General features: G+C 35.4%; 1 protein-coding gene across 2 annotated transcripts in view; it reads right to left on the bottom strand.

Annotated features, from left to right (window-relative positions):
• Positions 1-15,367, bottom strand: part of rapgef4a (Rap guanine nucleotide exchange factor 4a) — a 63,289-nt gene extending 47,922 nt beyond the window's left edge. Inside the window, exon 1 of one of the 2 annotated variants that reach the window (XM_081367860.1) lies at positions 15,093-15,367. The gene's annotated coding sequence lies outside the window, so the exon portion shown is untranslated. Of the gene's footprint in view, positions 1-5,681; positions 5,837-15,092 lie in introns of those variants that run through there. The other variant, XM_081367861.1, reaches the window with a different exon arrangement.
• Between the last annotated feature and the right edge of the window lie 1,586 nt (positions 15,368-16,953).

The following is a 16,953-nucleotide window of genomic DNA, read 5'->3' as shown; positions in this document are numbered from 1 at the left end:
GTGGATTTCTTTCTTTTACCGTATTAATTCCAGCAGAATTCAAATCAATCATTGAATCATTCGAATCAAACTCTTCCAGCCTCAGCTACAACTACAGTGTTTGAGGGTGGGACAAAGTAGACATTGCCAATCAAGACCATAGGCTGGCATTATGCAAATTTGTTACATTATTATGTAGGTATGTAACAGGAAGTGATTGCTTATGACTCGTTTCAGCAGTTCAGAATCTATTATTTCTTTTACTTTTACAATTACTTTAACTGTTGAGCACTTTGATATTTAAACTTGCAGACTTTTACATTCACACACAGCTGTATTACACAATGCACGAAACTAAGCTATATCGAAAAAGCATAATAGGAGCACTTTAATTTTAATAACCAGGTAAAAATTTACCATATATAGCATATATGTTATACAATAAACACTAATGACCTTAATTATGTACAAACAGCAACAGAACATGACAGATTACCCAGCATACCCTGGGGCTTGAATGGGGTGCTGTGATTGGAGGAGACTTGACAGCCCAGAGGTGCTTAGTGGAGGCTGATATATAATTACACAGTCAGATGCACACACAAAACCACTGATTTATACAGTGTTTCTGCAGCATTAAATACAAAAAAAAAAAAAAAAAATTCATTTGAATTAGATCACTGGCTGTGCAGTGCTGTCAATTTAAACTAGCAGCCTGACAGTAATGAGTTCAATTTAAATTGAGTTTTCAATAGCAGGAAGAGCCAGACCCTCAAAAAACACACACACACACACACACACACACACACACACACACACACACACACACACACACACACACACACACACACACACACACACACACACACACACACACACACACACACACACACACACGTCTGTTTACTTAGCTATCTAAATGGGGACATTCCATAGACGTAATGGTTTTTATACTGTACAAACGTATATACTGTCCACTTACACTCACCCTACCCCTAAACCTAACCATCACACAAGACTTTCTGCATATTTACATTTTTAAAAAAAAACTTTAATAACTTTATTTCTATACCAGATTTACAAATGAGGACATCCCTAAAGGCAGGTTTTGGTCACTTCAGGGTACAAATTTGTCCCCAAAATATAGTTCAGTAGGTACACACGCGCACACACACACACGCACACACACACACACACACACACACACACACACACACACACACACACACACACACACACACACACACACACACACACACACACACACACACACACACACACACACACACACACACACACAAAGCTGGAAGGAGACATTGAAATACTATGTGTGAAATACAGCATATCACTTACTCAAAACATATAACTATGAGACACAATAAATACAATCACGCTAGACAAGCATACAGTAGGTACCCACACACACACACACACACACACACACACACACACACACACACACACACACACACACACACACACACACACACACACACACACACACACACACACACACACACACACACACACACACACACAAAGCTGGAAGGAGACATTGAAATACTATGTGTGAAATACAGCATATCACTTACTCAAAACATATAACTATGAGACACAATAAATACAATCACGCTAGACAAGCATACAGTAGGTACCCACACACACACACACACACACACACACACACACACACACACACACACACACACACACACACACACACACAAAGCTGGAAGGAGACATTGAAATACTATGTGTGAAATACAGCATATCACTTACTCAAAACATATAACTATGAGACACAATAAATACAATCACGCTAGACAAGCATACAGTAGGTACCCACACACACACACACACACACACACACACACACACACACACACACACACACACACACACACACACACACAAAGCTGGAAGGAGACATTGAAATACTATGTGTGAAATACAGCATATCACTTACTCAAAACATATAACTATGAGACACAATAAATACAATCACGCTAGACAAGCATACAGTAGGTACCCACACACACACACACACACACACACACACACACACACACACACACACACACACACACACACACACACACACACACACACACACACACACACACACACACACACACACGTGTGCAGTGTAGAGTGATACTGAATGTGGCAGGCTTTGTTTCTTTAAGTTGCAGGCATTCAACCTGAGCACTGTAATGAGTAATGAAGCGTTCGTGCTCAGGGTGTGTGAATATCTCAAGCAAACTCTTACATAACCCACAACTACACTCACACTGAGTATCCAATCTCTGAACAGACAGAAACAACACAGATATTAAACTCGCCAGATTAGTGAAAACAGATCAAGAGTAGACCAGAGTGATCTAGCTTAAAAACACTCTATATTTTCCATGATATTCAATATATGACGAAGAAGTATATTTTGAAAGTTATATAAATGTATTTGTTTGTTTTTATGATTGGTTTTTAATGGAAATGCCATTGATACAAATTTTAAACATGTTTAACTGCTAAAAGTGTATATGAACATACACAGGTTTGGGGTCAGTAAAATATTTTTTTAAAGAAATGTACTTTTATTCACCAAGGATGCAAAACTCTAAAAAAAATGTATTATAAATGTTAAAAAAGATTTCTATTTCACATAAATGCTGTTCTTTTGAACTTTCTATCCATCAAAGAATCTTGAAAAATGAATCACATTTTCTACAAAAATATGAAGCAGCACAACTATTTTCAAAATTGATAATAATCAGAAATGTTTTTCACCATATTAGAATGGTTTCTGGAGGGTCATGTGACACAAGGCTGGAGTAATGATTTTAAATTGTAATAATATTGCACAATATTTCTGTTTTTACTGATCAAATAAATGCAGTCTGAATAAACGCAGGTGAACATAAGATAGGCTACTTTTCAAAAACATTACAAAATCTTACATTACCTCAAAGCTAACAGAAATGAATGCCTAAAAGCTACAAAATTCACATTTTGATTCAATGGGATCTTTAAACAAGTCTTTATTTGCTCAATTTTATCTCATGAAGTTTAAGAGAAACCCTTGAGATAAATAAAGAGATGATATGTATGGTTTGTCTTTCTTTTGGAAAGGGGTATTTTGTGCTATAGGCCTTCTACACTGATTCAGTTTTTTAAGGGTTTTGCTTGTCTCATAGATCTGAGATTTCTCCGCTCACATATAAATCATCAGGCGAGTTTTGTGAGTGTGATGAAAGCTCATATTCAATAATCTCCTCATTAGTGCTGCCGCATGTGTTCACTGTAAACTCGAGTCGATTGCATCTGTATTAATGCAGAAACCCAATATATCAACAGGAAATTAAAGAGCTCTTCACTGAAACGAGCCATTGTGTCTGCAACACATGCTATACAAAAAAAGTATATGAAAAACCAAAGACCATCTGTTAGATATATGCCACCCTGACAATAATATTCAGAAGTAATAAGAGTGTATCATCGCCATGACAACAGCAGCCGGCTTCATGCACTGGGATAATTAGAGTTTGACTTTGGAGTTTTTTTGACTAAGGATGAAGCACTGTTTCCAGCATCAGCGGGGCACCAGTCTGACCATTAGAAGACATTCTGCTTACTGGAAAACAACAATATAGAGTATTCAGTAGCCCACCTCTCTTTGATATGTTTCTCTAAACAACAAAACCTAAAATGAATCATTTCAACCAATAAATAATGAAAATATCTATCGTATTTTCTGAATGAACCCAGTTACTGATCATTAGGGTCATTATTCAGGTTATAAATCTGCAGGGCAGAACATAAAAGTAAAGTCTTAATTAGGAAGAAGGTACAAAAGCCAAATCATCCAGAACAAGCAAAGTTCAGAAGCTGAGAACGTATGAAAAATGCTGCGATCAACCACAGGAAAGATGCCATTACTCAAAAAGATCCCTGTCTGGGGCTAAAAAGCACAATAATGACGCAACTGAGATGAGAGCAAGATTGAGCAAACTTCACACCCACACAGTGTGTGTGTGGACCAAATCTAACACGGCCAGAGTCAAATATGGAGGAGATGTGGCTGATGCTGGATATATGGAAACATTTATTAACACAGAACTGGCTCAGAAACCAAAAGGTAAATGTCAGTTCAAACAGCAATATCCAGCATTATTACAAAACTTGAATTATTAGCCAAACCTGAATGAAAATAGGCTAAAACTCACAGTGTACCAAACTTATTTACAACAAAAGTCAGAAAGCTGTCAAAAAAAAATGTGACTTAACAAAATATATAAATAAAAGAAAATAAAAAAAAGATTTGGAGTTTTGCTCCAATAGATTTATTTGATTTCCCAGTGATTTGTTTGAATATTACTGTGAATGAGACAGTGTCTCGTATATTATACACCAGCACAGACAGTCGAGTACTCTCACTTTGTATTATTTAACGTGGAAAAAAGTGGACATTGAATGCTTTTCACACATAATACATTTTTGGTAACACTTTAGTCTAATTTAGGGTCTAATTCTCACTATTAACTAGTTGCTTATTAACATGCATATTACTGATATTGGCTGTTTATTAGTACTTATAAAGCACATATTAATGCCTTATTCTGCATGATCATATTCTATATCCCTTAATCTCAATACCTAAACTTAACTACTACCTAACTATTAATAAGCAGCAATTGGGTTTTTTAATATCGTAGACACTAAAGTGTGACCTAATTTTTTACAAATATTTACAAATATATTAGAATATAATTATTAAAAATTATTTTGTGTTCAGGCTGCTGTTTTGCTAATCAGACTCTCTGTACAAGTCAAAACTTCTTTAAATTAATTAAAATAGATTTTTTTATATGCAAAATAAACATTTTATTACTGCGTTTTATAATACCGCACTGTATTGCGGTGTATGCCGTCATATCTGAACATGAATATGTTTTGTAATTGGTAGGATTTCTTCAGTACTGGAGTTGAACTGACAGTAAACCTTTAACAATAACGAACTGTCTATACCACTATCAGCACACAGCTCTTTACCAAACATTTAGATGATTTAAACCTAAAAGCACTTGAATCCACGGCATAAAGAGGAGTAGATCTTCCAGTCTGCCATATTACTTGATTTATTTCTAATATATATATATATATATATATATATATATATATATATATATTTTTTTAGCAATTAACTAGAAACATTACATTATACACTAAGAAAGTGCAGTGAAAACAGAGCCCAATGTACTGTTAATATAAAGGAATTTTGTGTGTGTGAAAAGTGTTTTACACGTATTTTGAACTGCATTCTGTGGTGTTTTAGGGTTAAAGTAAATGTCCATCAACTTAATATCAGCAGTGCCTAGTGTGATTTTATTCCTACAGTGTTTACAGCAATATGAGAGAACGGTGTTAAATAGGCTCTCTTTCATGCTTGACATACAAATGCATCTCATAACTGCGCTTCACTGCACCTTTTCCTCCGCTTAAAACACATTCATTACATAATTCACATCCAGACACTCTCAGCATAACCTATTCTCCTCAACTCATCGAAAGCAAACACAGGACCTCCTCAAATCAAACCTCAATATCACACGCATGCATGCGGTCCTAAACCTGTGAGTGCAGAAAGTTACATCCTAAGATCAAAAAGCACACAAAAGCACAGAAAAGCAGACACTGACACTTACCTAAAGCAGTGACCGACCCATGAGTGAGACTGAAGCAGTCGGTGCTACTCTCTCTCTCTCTCTCTGGTCACTTCAGCTATTAGTGTGTAATACAGAGAGCTCTATGACAGCTCAAGCATGCTTTAGTGTGTGTGTGTGTGTGTGTGTGTGTGTGTGGCGAGCGGCAGCCAGGAAGAGTGCTGATGTAGTGAGCGTGCGTGTGTGTAGGGCTGAACGGGCAGCTGACCCCCCCTCTCTTTGAGAGCGGAGTGGTTGCTAGGCGATTAGAGTACTCCTCCAATCATCATGGTCTGATGACTACCGACTGCACATGCACACACACACACACACACATACATGCATATAAAAACAAGCACACTCACAACCTGACATCATAGTTTTGTCCAAAAAGGTCTTTAGTAATAATTCAAAGTAATAATTTCATGTTTAAGATGAACCTCTGCACACAAAGAAAGTTAAACACTCAAAAACAAGCATTTTCACAGCCGAACACGCTTAAAATTGTGTTTGCTTCTTCAAGCATGTTAAAGGTAACAGGGCTTCGCTCAATAATTCAGTATTTTCATACACAGATGAACACAGGCATGAAGTGCGAGTCCTCCATCTGTACTGATGTCTTATATGATGAGACTCATTCAGAATTTTTTTTTTTTTAAATCAAATCTCTTTAAAATGAACTGAACATCATCTAAATCTGGTGTATCAAACCCTATTCAAACAAGCATTTATAGAGGGGAGACTGGGGCAAGTTGGCACACTTAACTCCAGTGAATATTTCCCAGAATAAGTCTTTTTCTAAAAAAAATTTTTTTTAAGTCACCATGAAATTGACTATAGAATATAGACTTATAGAATATTTCAATATTTATTATCCATGCACATCATTATTGTTCTTTTTAAATGTTCTCCCTCATTCTTCATTTCCAATAGCTCAGCTCTGATTAGTTGATATTTCTGAGAATAATTTATCGTATTTATATTCATATGCATTTATATTTAGTAGTCTCTAATGATAAGATTTGTGCGAGTCTGTTCTCATATAGGGTTGTATTTCTCAAATACATCGAGGTGCCTCCAATTTTTTTCTCTGCTCACATTTAAATACTCGTTTGTGTGTATAATGAGTGTGTTGCAGGTCTGTGTTTTATTGCTTGTTTTCTCACCTCTTCCCGCCCTCTACACTCCCACTTTTTCACAGATTTACAAGTGCCCATTTTTCGAGTCTTCTTCAAATTTGAGGTGTGAGCGACTGAGCCAAAACCAGTTTTCATGACACTTTAAATTAAGAAACGGATAGTTTTGTTCAGGTGGTTCACTGACTCTTACGCTTCCATAGCTTCAGTCTGTTTCTGTTTCATTCATTCCCTTCCATTTTACCCATGTATGCGTGATCTGTGTGCATGTGTATGTACAAACTATGTATTTATTATAGTAATTGCAATAACTGGGTAATACTAACCCTGAACCTACACCTAAACCCAACCTTAACCCATGTAGATACCTTATATTATCAGTACTTTCTTAGAAGTACACTGTACACGTACTGTAAAATAAAGTGCAACCGTGTTTAGACTAGTTATGCGTTCATGATTTAGTCAAATAAAACTTTGGTGCACATTCATAACGATGCGATCACAGGTACTCACTCCACTGTACCCAGTGAGAAAGTTATTTTTCTGTGGCCACGAAAATAACCTTTCGGAGAGTTGATAGACAATTAATACGTTCGCTGGAGGAGCAGATTAATTTTTTGTAATATCAGTTCTGCTACATCGAGTTAATTCTATTAACTGGTCCAAATATTTTTTTTCATATTTCCCTTTTGAGCTAATTTATGGAAGCTTGTTTCCGCCACTGAATAAAACATTTTAAAAGATAATTGCGACTTTTATCTCACAATTGCGAGATATAAAGTCAGAATAGCGTGAAATAAAGTCAGAATTGCGAGATATAAAGTCGCAATTGCGTCTTATAAAGTCAGAATTCTGACTTTTTTTCTCGCAATTGCGACTTTATATCACGCAATTCTGACTTTATATCTCAGATTTCTTACTTTATATCACGCAATTGTGACTTTATAACACATAATTGCGAGTTTATATCTCGCAATTCTGACATCTTTTCTCAGAATTGTGAGATATAAAGTTTTATCTTTATATTTTATCTTTATACAACTTTTTTTTTTTACCTTAGAATAGTTTATATCTCACAATTCTGACTTTATAACACGCAATTGCGACTTTATATCATGCAATTCTGACTTAATATCTCCCAATTGCGTGATATAAAGTCAGAATTCTGAGATATAAAGTCAGAATTGCGTGATATAAAAAGTCGCAATTATCTTTTTTTTTTATTATTTTGTGGCGGAAACAAGCTTCCATACTAATTGGCTAGTACATCTTAAACATATTAACTTTAAATGTAATATCTAATAACACACTACAGATTATTAATTATAATCAAGTACTTTACATATGCTTTAGTATGTTAGTCAACACATCAAAATTAGCGTACTTCTATAAAGCATGGCAAGATTATTAAAACAATGATTTAAAATGTACTTTAAAGTAAAACTTTTAATTTGGCATTACAAAGTGCATATTTAAGTGTGTTAAGAAACAGTAATGAAAGCATACTTTCTTTAAGTTACTTCATTAATACTATCCGCAAGTAATTAAAAAAAAGAAGTGCACTTCAAGTGCATATTCAGTGCAATTAAACACACTTTCTGTCTTAAGCAGAACTTTTATGATCAGACTGAATGAGAGACACAGAGATGCTCTTTCACACTGAGGCTGAACTTCAGGTTCTGCAGTAAAAGGAAATGTCTGCTATTATGGCAGTCATCTGAGCAGCTGTTAGCGTTGCTCTGGGCGACGGCCGTGAGCGCTGATGAGACGCTGGCATCAGACACACCTGCTCTCAATCACAGATCATCAAAGCACTGGACAAAAGTAGCATCAGTGACCCAGAGAGGTCATTCATCATGGACATTCATTACCGTGCACTAGCGTTCAAAAGTTTGGGCTTCATGGGATCTTTTAATGGTTTTGAGTCTTTTATGTTCACCAAGGCTGCATTTTTTTTTTTATAAAAAAATATAATATTATTGAGAAGTATATTATTACAATTTAAAATAGCAACAAATGTATTGTAAACTGTATGTGTATTCCTGTGATCAAATCTGAATATTCACACAATGTGCCCTATTCAGCCCGACGCAGTTTTATTTTTCACGTCCTACGCCATGATGTTTAAATAGCAAATGCATTTGCACTCATTTGTGCGCCCATGGGCTGCTGGTCTGAAAACGAGGTGTGTTCAGGCGCGTTGTTGGTGTGTTGCTATTTTGAGGAACTGAAATAGACTGAGCCATTGACTGACTGAAACCTGGTCTAAAGTCAATGGCGCAATATTTATTTTGTTATTTAAAGAGCGCGTTAGTAATGTGCGACTATAGGCGGGTCCACAACACGCGTACACTCTGCTTATTACACACAGGGACACGCAGCAGCACACAAACATGCCAAATATTAAAAATAAAAGGATTACCATGTAAAATATTATTATTGTGATATGGTGGAATCCGGCTTGTCCTGTAGATGTTCTGCTTGCGCTTTAACCTCGCTAGAGAACCGTTCAGTTTTTCCGCTTGCAAATTCCTCCATGTAAATAGTGAATCTGCCATGACGTGAGCGCAACTGGCTTTTAAAGGGAATGGGAGATGAGACTCTGATTCTGACTCTGGTTTATTGTACGTTTACGCCCAAAACACACCCATTACTCATGAAGAGAATAGAGACAACCCTTTTAGACCATGCACCGGGAGCGCCGACCATTTTCCCCGTCGTTAAACTAGCAAAAGTGGATTCAGACATGCCCTAAGTGCACTTGCAGTGTGCGCTTTAGACCATGTGCTTAGATTGTTAAAATAGGGCCCAAGAACTCAAAAACACTATAGGAACAGAATCATAAGCTAAATGTGATGACAACGGACAAAGAGCTGAAATGAATACAGAGCTAAATACACCCACTCTAAAATTTGCTGGATTATTTTTTCTCCAGACTGCTGGGTTCTGCATGTTGGGTCATTTCATTGAGTTATTTTCAAACTGTTGTGTAGTTGTGTGTGTAACCCACTGCTGGGTTAAATTTCACTGACAGTAAAAATTATGCACCCCCTTATAAACTACCCAGCCTGCTGGGTTATAGTAAGAAACCCACTGCTGGTTGACAAACTTGATTAAACTGGATTTGTAACGGCCATTTTGTCTTCTCTCCTGAGAGAAAACTTACTGAAATATATAAATAGCATTTGCTGCAAGGAAATGAAAATAACCATTAATTAGGTAAAATTAGCCCAGCATTTAGTCAAAAAAGCAGAATTTGGGTTAAATGGTCAACCCAACCTGCTGGGTAAAAATGTGTAACCCAATGTGTTGGGTTACTTTAACCCAGCATGTGTTCTGTCCAATATTTACCCATCGCTGGGTTGCCAAATTGGTTGATTTTAACCCAGCCATTTTTAGCGTGCTGAAACAAACTAATGAACTAAATGAAAATCAGGTGCAAACACTAATTAACCTATGAGTAACCATAGTAACTAACGAACACAGATCTAGAAACAGTGAAAACTAAAAAAGTCAAAGTCAAACTCAAGCAAACACAGACAACCCTGACACCATTGACTTCCATAGTGTTTTTTTCATACTATGGAAGTTAATGGGGTCTATCAACTGTTTGGTTTACCAACATTCTTCAAAATATCTTCTTTTGTGTTCAGCAGAAGAAAAAAATTAATACAGGTTTGGAACAACATGTGGACGAGTATGACAGAATTTCAACTATCCCTTTAACATAGATAAACATTTTAGAAAATAGCAATGGAAAAAAAAATTCTACGCATTTACAGGTCACCTGGTGTACGTAACAGTTGATCATTCTTTACAAAAGGCGCGATATGATTGGACAATAAGTTCTTCTTTAAACTCATAAAAGACAAATATATTACAGTAATACTGGATTGTAAACAACAAAGAAATGCCATAATTTATCAAGACCTTGAAGCAGAAAAATGATTTGTTTTAGTCGCATAACATCAGTTAATGGAAACGCCGTCATTTTGCAATAGTTTTTTTTTATCAACATTTCGAAAATATCGCAAATCTGTATTGGAAACCAGGCTACCGATGGTGCTGTGTTGGGTCACCACAGGAGAACCACTGACAGAGAGCATTGTTCTGGCCCATTAGTCACAAGATAGACACACACAACGGGTAACACTTTATATACTAACTAAGGTACAAAGTACCTTTGCTACTACATGTCAACTTAACCTAACAGTCTACTAATACTCTAATGAGAGTTAGTTGACATGTACACTACCGTTCAAAAGTTTGGGGGTCAGTAAGATTTTTAATGTTTTTAAAAGAAGTCTCTTCTGCTCACCAAGGCTGCATTTATTTGATTAAAAATATAATACAAACAAAAACAGTAATATTGTGAAATATTATTCCAATTTAAATCAGCTGTTTTCTATGTGAATATACAGTAAAGTGTAATTGATCAAAGCTGAATGTTCAGCATCATTACTCCAGTCTTCAGTGTCACATGATCCTTCAGAAATCATTCTAATATGATGATTTGATGCTCAAGAAACATTTATGATTATTATCAGTGTTAAAAACAGTTTTTTACATTTTTATTTTATGATGCTTTGATGAATAGAAAGTTCAAAAGAACAGCATTTAGTAAAGCTTTTGTAACATTAAACACTACCCTTCAAAAGTTTGGGGTCAGTAAGAATTTTAATTTTATTTTTGAGGGAAATAAATAAAATAAATCAATACTTTTATCCATCAAGGATGAGTTAAACTGATCAAAAGTTACAGTAAAGACATTTATAATGTTCGAAAATATTCTATTTTAAATAAATGCTGTTCTTTTGAACTTTCTATTCATCAAAGAATTTTGAGAAAAAATTGTACACAACTGTTTTCAACATTTAAAATAATAATTAATGTTTCTTGAGCATCAAATCATCATATTAGAGTGATTTCTGTAGGATCATGTGACACTGAAGACTGGAGTAATGATGCTGAAAACTCAACTTTGATCACAGGAATAAATTACAGTTTAAAATATATTAAAATAGAAAACTTTCATTTTAAATCATTTTAAATTGTCATAATATTTCACAATGATTACTGTATTTTTTATTGTTTTTTTATCAAATAAATGCAGCCTTGGTGAGCAGAAGAGACTTCTTTTAAAAACATAAAAAAATCTTACTGACCCCAAACTTTTGAACGGTAGTGTAGTTGTAAAGTTGCTTATAGTTAGTAGAATGTCTAAAGTGGACCATCGAAATAAAGTGTATGCTGGTCTTCATGAGTCCCGGCTCACACAACAGTCCTTCCATAAACTTTCAACAACGTCAACTGACAACAAAATGCTGACACACAAACATCTTGATCTTGATCTTGAGCTTTGGGGAAATATTCTGGGGTGAATTAACCCTCCTCGAACCTTGGATAGAAATATCGGAGCAGCAAAGCCACATTCAATTTGTGCGGTTCCTACGGACACGCTGTGTCTGGATTCGGGTTTAATTCAGAGACAGGCGGAGTCTGCGCTGTGATAGGATCTGTGTTTGCCTCAGATTAAAGGCCAGCTGTCCCTCTATAAAGGCACAGAGACATGCTGCTTCAAAAGAGACAACTGTCATTCAAGCAGACATCACAATTACCCAGCGCAGAGCTTCAGGCTTTGAAATAGAAATGAGTTACTTACAGGTGCTGCTGGTTTCTGCCAAAGCGTTCTTTTATCTATGAATATAGTTTCCTCTAAATGCCAATGAGCAGCCAAAACAGGAACACCACAGGTACTATTTATAACGCCGTTATACATGTATAATTATATAGAGAAATATATACAAGAAATATACTAGAAATATATACAAATTAGGGATGCATTTGGTATTGACCAAAACTGTTATATCAGCCAACATATTGATTATCAAAATGAATTATTTGACATATAATTTATATATATATAATTTTTTCCCACCGTAAAATATGCCTGTAGTATTGTTTTCTGAATCTCTGAATATGATGGTAATTGTATGCTTTAAAACAGTAAATATATTGCAATGTCACGGTTGGTTTTGGGTTTTGTTTGTGTTAATGTCTTTTATTTTGTAATTCATGCTCTTCGTTATGCTTCCTGTTTGTCATGCTTCTCATGTGTCTTGCAATCATGTAAAAAATAATGCTTGCTTTATTATAAATTTAATTCATTTTCTTTTACATTTTTTATCCATAAATGTAAGTTTAACAACAACAAACCATTTTTTGAAAAAGTTAAAATGCATCTAAATACAATTACATCTTCACTAAATAAAAAAGCAAGTAGAACGTCTTCAATTTGTAAGGACTTTAATTTTGTACGATGTAACTGATGTATAGATTAATATCTTACCCTCATGTTCTTTTTCTCTATTTTTTTTTTTGGTTTTTGTTTTTTTCAGCTCTTTGTTTACTCTTTTTCTCTGATGCAAAATATTTCATAAAAATGATATGATTTGAGTGTTTTTGGAACCAAATCTGTGTTGTCATATCAGTTTATTATCTATTTCAGATTCAGATAAAGTTTAATGATGATATAATGAATGATAATATAACGTGTTGATGGTATTGTACAGCTCAAGATTTAAAACATTTCAAAAGCTTGAAGAAACATTCTGTGTTTATACGTGTTTTGTGTGTAACCTGGTGTGGGTGGGATGGGAACATGGCCATCCTGCCCATCCCAAAACACACACACACACACACACACACACACACACACACACACACACACACACACACACACACACACACACACACACACACACACACACACACACACACACACACAGTGTCTCTCTGATTTCCCGTTAGTCAGCTTTCTCTACATCCCACCCAGTGACCCAGCATTACACTACACACCACACACACCACAACACACACACACACACACACACACAACACACACACACACACACACACACACACACACACAAACCCATACAAAAAAAAAACACACCTCTCTTTCCCAGCAGACATGTGATTAAAATCTATAATTGTACAAAGGAAAGGAGTCATACATCATTTGAGCAGTCATTCGCTATTTTGTTTTGACTCAACTTTAAAATCATGAACAAAAGCATTTTTCTTGCTGTTTTGTAATAAAATAGCTTTTTATGATCTATTCTATCATTCAGAATAAAAAACACCCTCCCACTCAGAAGATTTAATGAAACCAAACTGCAAAAACAACACACACTACTATCACAGCCATGAGCTCATTAACATATGACCACCCACATTTGCATATCAACACCTATTCAGTATTCAGCATTACCCTTGTGAAAAAGAAGTACACTTAAACAGAAATTAAATGAAAATGATGCATTTATGGCAAAGTAAAATATATTTTAATGTGATTTCTATCATGTTTTAAATATAACTGTAATTACACATTTGTAATGATGTTGCTGCAAATTAGTACATTTAAAATATATAAACTTTAAATGTAAAACTGGATAACTCACTACAGTTAAAATTACTCAATAGTACTTTAATGCGATTTAGTATGTTAGACATCAAACCCCTCAAAATAAGTACACTTCTTCAAAGCATGACAAAATATTATTAAGGATCTAAATGATATTATTGAGGATCAGCTCCTTTTTGAAGTGATGTATAGGTTGGTGTAGACCTGAATCTTTCAATCTTTACCACAATCTAAGTCATTTTAAACCACGGTAAGGAACACCAGTGCGTTACAGTAATTCTGCTTGAAATCAGAGATGCTAGCCATATTTCTTAACATTAAATGACTTTTAACTAAATTTGTAAAATGTTAAACACCTCAGACTCTTTAATAACCGGCTAGTTTTCACTTACAATCGTATCTTCCGTATGCTTTATGCAAAATTGACTTTTGCTTACAACAAAACTTAAATCGAAAATCGAAATCTCTTATTTAGTTCTAGTATCACTTTTCAGATTTTTTCATCAGACCTTATTTTCATTAATACTTCTTTGAGAAACATTTACTCTTGCTTAAACTGACACTTAAATCGCTTAATTAAACCCTCAGATGTATGTCACTGATACATGTGCTATAAATACAGTAAATCTAGACCTGAACCCGGAGAATCGCTCGTATCATCGTTTTATATCATCATATCACCCAGCCCTAAACCTTGCTCTAGGCAGGGTAAAGCACTGAGAAATCATAGACACAACACTACGACTTTCTGTGAAGCTGCTTTGAAATTATGCATATCGTGAAAAGTGCTACAAATAAATCTGACCATAAATACAGTCAGCCAGACACAAAAATGATGAGATAAGAAATCACCTTGGAGTTATCAGATAGAGCAGATCTCCTGCTGGTCCTCTCAGTTCCCAAGTGTGCTTCTCACACACACACACACACACACACACTTACACTCTGCATGGGACAGTCCCTCTCAAGGGAAACTCTGTGTCTCCATCTCTCTTCCTTCACTCTATTTGTGTTTGTTTCTCCTGTTTCCCCGTGTCTTCCTCTCATTCTGCTAAAGCTCGAGGCTGCTCTGTCCTTCTCCGACCTGCTCCAGTAAAAGCTTCCCATCAGGCACACCATTTCTGATTGCCCACGGGCCAGAAAGAACAAAACGAGAGAATGAAAGACTACGGCAGAAATAAACTCACGGCCCTAAAGAGCAGAAGCACTGCCGTCTTTTCTGCCGAAGATAGAAAAGCTCTCTATTCTTCTTCTGTTGCGCTTATGGGGAAGTGAGTGATAGAAAATTCCTTCAGTATGAGTTCTGGGAATTAAGTAAATGATGTGTTTCTAGTGTCACATAGAGGCAATGTTCTCAACCTTTTTGACTCCAAGGCTCCCCATCATCCATGACACGACTCAAAGCCATGTAAGATATTTCTGGTACGTCTGCTGTAACAACAAAGCTCCTTTTCTCAAACAACTAGGAGTGGCAATATATTACAATTCAAATATTTATGTTCCAGAAGTTTCAAGAGCAAAATGTTTCTCAGAGTTCTTTATAAGCAATGAATTTACACTTTTCTAGTGGTCTGTGATTGATTACAAATTAAGACTGATTTTTTTTGTGTTAAAATCTTGATTTTTCGCTGTTTTAGCTTATTTTAAAGCTTGTTTTAAACCCTCTTGTGGCCCTTAAACTGTGCTCTGCCCCCTGGGAGAACCTCTGCACTTAGAGGATGACTTCAAAATATCAAGATCAGAGAAAAAACTACATTTCTTATACTTCCACCGCCCCCTGCTGGCTAAAGGTGATAAAGCAGCTAAAATTTCTTTTTTTTTTTTCTTTTTTTCAGAAGTTGTCCCAGTCTGGAAATTGACCTTAGGACAGATGAATGAGTGACAGCCCAAATAGCCAATCAAATCACTGCACTGAGAAGCATAATTCTGTGATGTTTTATCTATAAATAAAAACAGTGTATGTATAAAAGCTTGTCTGTTTGGACAGTCAGACCACTAGATGAATTTTAGCAAGGAGTTTTCTCAAAGTCAGAAAACATTTAGCGGGATTTCCTCCGTAAATTTCTATTAATTGTTAGAGTAAACAGCTGGATATTAACATTAAATGCACATGGTCTTCATCCAAGATACTTGTTCATCTGTTGATTTCATATTATTTGTGGATTATTTGAAAAACAGAAGCATGCTGAATGGACTCAAGTGTGAATCCAGTTTCAACAGCTCTGATAAGTAATAAATAATGTGACATGCTGCCAAATTTAACTTTTTTTTTTTTTTTTGGCGCACATAGATAGAAGAGCTGCCTTGAAAAGCATGCTTAAGTAACCGCTGTTGTGAGGTCAAACACGGGTGAGCCAGTGTGGATTCAGGACACACATGCACAATTTAGTTTGAAGTGAAACATCTGACATCACAATTACATCCAACAGAATCTAATTAATTCTAGATGAATATAATCAAGGCTCATTCTAAATATTCCCGTTCAATATCCTCCAATATCCTGAAAAATTGCATTACAAAAGTAAAATGTGTTGGGAACATCGTTTCATATTGACTTCACATTGTTCTTGTGGCTTGTTCTTTTTATGTGGCTGCCTTTGTGAAAAATAAGTGTGCTTAATTGTAGTGAAAGTGCACTTGTAGTGTACTACAAATATTAAAAGTACATTTTTAAAACTCTATACTTGCAGATAATATGATATTAATGAAATAA

Source organism: Scardinius erythrophthalmus (genome assembly GCF_964197995.2).
Source record: "Scardinius erythrophthalmus genome assembly, chromosome: 6".
NCBI lineage: Eukaryota > Metazoa > Chordata > Actinopteri > Cypriniformes > Leuciscidae > Scardinius > Scardinius erythrophthalmus.
Note: the sequence above shows the minus strand (reverse complement) of the source record. Positions and strands in the feature narration are given on the sequence as shown.